Source organism: Gekko japonicus, unplaced genomic scaffold (genome assembly GCF_001447785.1).
Source record: "Gekko japonicus isolate JY-2015 unplaced genomic scaffold, Gekko_japonicus_V1.1 scaffold1346, whole genome shotgun sequence".
Classification (NCBI taxonomy): domain Eukaryota; kingdom Metazoa; phylum Chordata; class Lepidosauria; order Squamata; family Gekkonidae; genus Gekko; species Gekko japonicus.
Genome location: NW_015162521.1, coordinates 39,784 through 46,324, shown reverse-complemented (window position 1 = coordinate 46,324; position 6,541 = coordinate 39,784).

The following is a 6,541-nucleotide window of genomic DNA, read 5'->3' as shown; positions in this document are numbered from 1 at the left end:
GGTCATTCAGTGTCCCCTGGAGTTTTGCCTCCTCTCCTTGGTGGCTCTGTGGCAGGAAAGGGGGGAGAAATATAACAGCACAAGTAGTTATAAATAGTCACGGAGCTTTTCCTGTCCTTAGATCCGTCTTCTGTTTGACGTTATCGAGTGTGTCACTACCATGCACTGCAGGGCTGTGATCTGTAGATTAAAATTAACATCCCTCTTGGGACAGCCATTGTCCAAGGTGGGTTCTTAACTGGGGAGATCAAGGTGATGAACAGGCATTTCAAAGATATCTTAAGGATTGCCCATCCCACTGCCCTTCAGTCATGTCTGCACCGATGGATTTCCTGTAGATAAGGTAGTTCGGGGAATCTGTTGCTTGCAGCTTGTCAGAGCAGCTATCGATTTTTAGCAAATGACAAATCCAAACACCAAAGGCCAAGAGCTGTAAGAAGAATAACCTGGAGGGAGAAAAGGAGACTGCCAAGAAGAGTGATGATTTTAGATCTCTACAACAAATTCGGTCTAACATCTGATGGAAGACTAGTTGGACAGCAGATTCCTAAAATGAATTATCCCGATCTCAGTGCTAAACATTTTTATTTATTTATACCCCATTTTTCTCCTCACTAGTGACCCACAGTGGCTTTCATGTTTTCCCCTCCTCCATTTCATCCAAGGTAGGCTAGGCTGTGTGAGAGAGTGACTGGCCCAAGGTCACCTATTAAGCTTCCATGGCAGAGTGGGGATTCAAACCTGGGTCTACCCAATCCGAGTCCAGCACTCTAACCACTACACCACACTGGCTGTGTGTCGTTCTTTGTGAATGCAGATGGCAGATATTATCCTGGATGTGCAAATACAGCAGCTGTTCTTTGGCCAATATTTGCTTTTTGGTATCAGCATTTGAGTTTTTAGTAGCAGTTGACATATGATGAATTTCAGATCTGAAGATGTAGCTTGCCAGTATTCGATGCTGTCTGGCAGATGGCAGGCACTAGCAGTCAGCATTTCCCAGTAACATTTAGTATATCGTGTGCTAATTCCATTCTGTCCATTCGTCTCTAACCCATTAAGAAATACCCCAGTGAAGAGCTGCCCAAGCTGCTTGATTCCAGTTCCAAACTCCAAATGTTGGATTTCAGTTAAAATTTCATTAGAATCAGTTCAAAAGTTGAAATGTTGCCATGTTTTGAATCTTCCTTTCGCTCAGCTCTACTTGCTGTACAATATTTTATACCCTAGTACAGAATTGCAAAATAAAAGTACAAATCTATGTACAAAATATAGGCATACTGCCATTGTGTCAAATGTTCAGAGTTCATGCATGGATATGTGCTCAGTCTGAAATACATACATATTGGGGATGTTGCCAGGGGTCATTTCGTAGAAAAAGAGGTGCAGGAGCTCATTAGCATAACTAATTAGCATAACTTATTTGCATATGCCACACCCCCTGACATCACCGGAAGTGTGTCAGAAGGCAACACCCACCGCTCAGGCTCCACTGGACTGTTTTGGATTGCTAGCTACTGGGGGGGGGGGGCAGGGGGGGCTCTGCAACTTACCTGGCTGCTTCTTGCTCTGACTGAGGGTTGCTGGGAGCAGGGGGTGGGGCTTGTTGGATGTGCCCGCCCCTGGGCTCTTTACTGCCGGAGCGCCACTCCTGTGCGCTCCTGCAGGAAATGACCCCTGGATGTTGCACATATCATTTCCCAAGTACTTCAGGTGAACTAGTAGTGAAGAATAAAAGTTTAATGTTTATCAGGTGCCAGCAGCTAGACACTATACAAGAAACTGCTAAGCAGATATTATTCCTGTTCACAGATTTATAATCTCAGGTAGATAGACGCAAAACCGGAGGAAAATAAAGAGCTCTGCCTTAACAATCAGTATTTACATTCAAAAATGTGAATACTTAGGAGCGTTTTCACCATGAATAACTTGCAGCCTCAAATATCCACAGCATAGCTAGATGCACCATCAGAGCCCCCCCCCCTCCAATTCAGAACCACAGAAACAGGAGAAAAATTAAAGTTCTGTCAGAAATATAGCTATTTGAACTAGAATGTAAGTGCCCCTCTTTCTGCTTCCGGCGGGGGCGGGGGGGAGCCCCTACCTACTATAGCCAGGCATGATGTCAGGAAAACCTGGAAGAGCTGTAATGTCCTTCTACCAATGGCACCCCCCATGTCTTCACCTTCTGTCTCCTGCTAGGTGCCAGCCACTGGCTGATAACTCTAGTCCCTTGTAAGATTTGTTGCCCTGATGTAAACATATAGACTGGGGCTGCTTCCACACAGAGGCACAAAGAGGTGCCCCTGCTGTGAAACCAGCAGCAAGCGGTGTGAGAGTGGGTGGGGACAGTGTCTGCATGCCCCATCCCACTACTGACACATGCTCCCCGCCTCCCCCTTTCCCCTCACCATGTCAACAAAGAAGGACTGCTAAAACGATCTCCTGCGGGGCTCCCTGCATCCTGGCACAGGCCCCTCTCTCATTTCGTAGCTATGAACAGAAAATGCCCATTAAAGGGCTGACACAGGAAGAGGAGAACTGGAGGTTAGCGCCACCATTTTGAAGGTGGAGCTTAGTTCTCCTCTCCTCCCTGAATGGATTGCCAGCACAATTTCTACACAGAAGCTCTGCCTGCAGCCATCTGGTATTTCCCTTTTAAATGGGATCACAGGAGGCTTTCGTTTGATCCAGTTTAAGGGCTATTATGCACTGGTCTTTCCCCTTGCTTTCACTATGTGTCACTGTTGGGGTTTTTTTGAGGGGGGGTCATTCTCCATTTCCCCGCTGACACCATGAATGTCCTTCGGGTTATCTTTTTCGTTCTGCACTGTCCCTTCAATGCTCACTTTGCTTTCTGCTCACAGTTTCCCTGGGGTTTCTCAGAGTTGTTTTGTGGAAACTTTCCCTATGAGGAAAGGTTAAAGCGCTTAGGGCTCTTTAGCTTGGAGAAAAGACGACTGAGGGGTGACATGATTGAGGTTTATAAGACCTCATGGGAAAGAGCAGATAGAGAAAGAGGTACTTTTCTCCCTTTCTCACAATACAAGAACTCGTGGGCACTCCATGAAATTGCTGAGTGGTCGGGTTAGAACGGATAAAAGGAAGTACTTCTTCACCCAAAGAGTGATTAACACATGGAATTCACTGCCACAGGAAGTGGTGGCGGCTACAAGCATGGACGGCTTCAAGAGGGAATTAGATAAGCATATGGAGCAGAGGTCCATCAGTGGCTATTAGCCACAAGGTATAGATAGGGGCTCTGGGGCAAGTGATGCTCTGTCTTCTTGGTGCTTGGGGGGGTCAACAGTGGGAGGGCTTCTAGTGCCCTGCCCCACTGGTGGACCTCCTGATGGCACTGGTATTTCTGGCCACTGTGTGACACAGAGTGTTGGACTGGATGGGCCTTTGGCCTGATCCAACATTGGCGTCTCTTATGTTCTTATGGCAGACTTTCCCCTTGCTTCACTTCAAAGCTGAAGGTAAAATTCAAAAGCAGACAGATTTCCCCCCCCCTTCCTTTTTCTGCCCCTTGGAGGCCGCTCCCCACCCACATTGAGTTTGTTCTGCCACTCTACACCTTCTGCCAGATGTGTTACATTTTAATTTTTTTTAAACAAGCTGCATGAGTCTAACATTATGAATTTAATGCTAAACTCAGACAGCTGGTAGAGAATAGGCAGGGAAGTGAGGCGGGTGCAGTGGTGGCGGCTTCTTCCTCTTCCCTGGAGCTGCCGCCCAGCTTCTCCCCAGAGCAGGTCTCATGAGTGTGCAGAGTCTTGCATGATGGATCTCCCCTCACCCGCCATGCCCGGCTGTGCCTCGGAGGCCACGCCACTGCTCTCATCAATGTTCCTGCCGCCAAAGCACAGACCAGCCAACCAACCGCCATGCTTGCATCTCTCTGTGGGTTGCCCACGCCCGGAGAAGCCCAGCGGCGGCGAGCCAGAAGCATTGGGGGAGGGAAAGACCGGCATTGGGTCGACTCATATTTTTCACATTGGCTGATAACAAAACAGAGACTCCACTAGAGCTTGGGGATAAGAAAACGGAGCTTCGCAGCTGTTCTAGTCAGTTTCATTCATGGAACTGAACAAGGCGGGTTTAAATGGGATTTGCTCACTGGAGGCTACTGTGCAGCTGCAGTGGAGCAATTGTGTAAATTAAAAAAAACCCTTTGGACGCCGCCCCCCCAAACATCACAAGTTACTTCCCACCCCAATTAAACAAAAACTGCAGGCTTGGGCTGTAACTGCAGAATACATACACAAAATACAGAATAAATGCACGGGAGAAAAAAGAATGGTGTGTACGGCAGGAACGCAAACCCAAAGTCAGGCTTAAAGGCTTGACTGCTCGGATTCTCTGCAGTAAGCTGTGGGTGCAGAAAGGGGCCTAAGGAGGGAAGCCCTGAGAGCCCCACAAGTCATTCTCAGGAGGAGGAAAGTCCTCATGTGGAAGCAGCAGCCCTGGGACCTTCGTTCCTGAACGCTCTTCACCCCCCTCCGCCACTCAGTGTAGCATACTGACCTGAGAAGGAGCTAATTTGTATTTCTGAAGAATTGCTACCAGTACCTGAATTGCTACCAGACTTTGTAGTCCTTAAGAGGCGGAATTAATACTAGTTGTGTTTTTGAAAATAAAAAATGAAAATGGGAACCTCAGCATTTCTGTAACTCTGGTCTATGCCGCTCTCATATTTTAGTAACCACATGCTTTTATATACCTCTCTTTGAAGTATAATAATATTCATGTCTTTTGATAATTAATGGCCTGGATCCTATCACTCCACATTGCACACTTTGTGTTGGTGCCTAAAAATAATGACACAGCACACGCGTGTAAGTTAGCTAAAAAGAAAGTTTACTAAAATATTAGGAAGGGTACATGATAGGATAAAAACAAGACAACAGTCTTTCTATCTAGCTACATCTTGCTAGTCACTGTTAGCAGCAAGATGAATACTTGCATCTGATCTTAGAGCAAAGGCAGAAGGAAGAAAACCCCAAATGCCTACGTGACAAAACTTAGGTTACATATCCCAGCAATGAACTGACCAATGACCAGGCTAAAGGCTAGTTCATTATGCATAGCGCCCTCCTCATTGTTAAATAGTGGGTTCCATGGATGAGTAGACCCCAAGTCTAGTGATCAGTTCTACTTTATTAGTGATTTCAGCAAGAGCAAGACTGAACTCCAGGGCCGCAGCCGTTGAAATAACATGCAATTGCCACACCCAAACCCACCCCCCTCCCAACAATAGGCTATTTACATAACATTACTTCTTGATTGGTTACTTCCTGAGTCTTGGGCTCCAAGCTCAGCCCGTCTCTGATAGAACAATCCTGTTATGTTTCAGTCTCAATACATAACACCCCTCTAATACGGGAACTTCTACTCGAGGTCCCACAGGTCCCACCTAACTACTGATTAGCATAGAGAAACAAACAGGTTAATTCTTTCATGACATCAGGTACAGAACTTGAAAACACTCCAACACTTTGAAGGCTTCTTCCATCCTAAAGAGCCTTCTTCCAACTTACATGGCTCTTCCACTGGAGGAAAAATGTCTTAAGTTACAGGAAGGATTCTTAGACTGGAGGAAGGTATTCAGTGTTGTTGAGTAGAATGGTAGGATACAGGCCACTAGGCCTTCAATTAGGAGTCACCACCATTATTAACAACAACTGGAATTTATAGAGGCCTGGCCCTTGATTTGCTGTTGACAGTCTGTGCCTGCTGATAATATCTGGGAAAGATCAGTGAGCTGAACATCTAGATAATCTATTGAATTCACTCATATGGTAATGCCATCACTATGAAACAACACTGCTAGCACTTTATGATTTTGCACTGTTGTATAATGAACTGTTTTTAGATGTTTTTATGGTAATTTAATTATTTATGTATTTACTTTTATGTAAGCTGCCCTGAGCTTGCCTTGGTGGGGAAGGTGGGGTGTAAATTGGAAAAATTAATCCGTAGGTAGGTAGGTAGGGAGAGAGAGAGAGAGAGAAAGAGAGAGAGAGCAGAGGTCCATCAGTGGCTATTAGCCAAAAGGTATAGATAGGAACTCTCAGTCTGGGGCAAGTGATGCTCTGTATTCTTGGTGCTTGGGGGGAGGCAACAGTGGGAAGGCTTCTAGTGTCCTGGCCCCACTGGTGGACCTCCTGATGGCACCTGGTATTTTTGGCTACTGTGTGACAGAGTGTTGGACTGAATGGGCCATTGGCTTCTCTTATGTTCTTATGTTTGATTAAGTGAGCATTCACTGATTATTCGGAATCTGTCATGGACTGCTCCATCTTAGTATGGGAAGATGAGTCCTCATCAAAGGATGACAACAACCCGTCCCCACCCCTACTTTGGCAGACCTTTCCCATGAGGCTAGGGTGTCAGGCAGTGTTCCCTCTAAGCTGAGTTAGTGTGAGCTATCTCACAGTTTTTTGGCCTCCAGCTCACAGATTTTTGTCTAAGCTCAGGAAGGATGGCTCCAGAGCAAGCTAATTTATGCAGTAGCCAAATTACTCGCTCACAATTT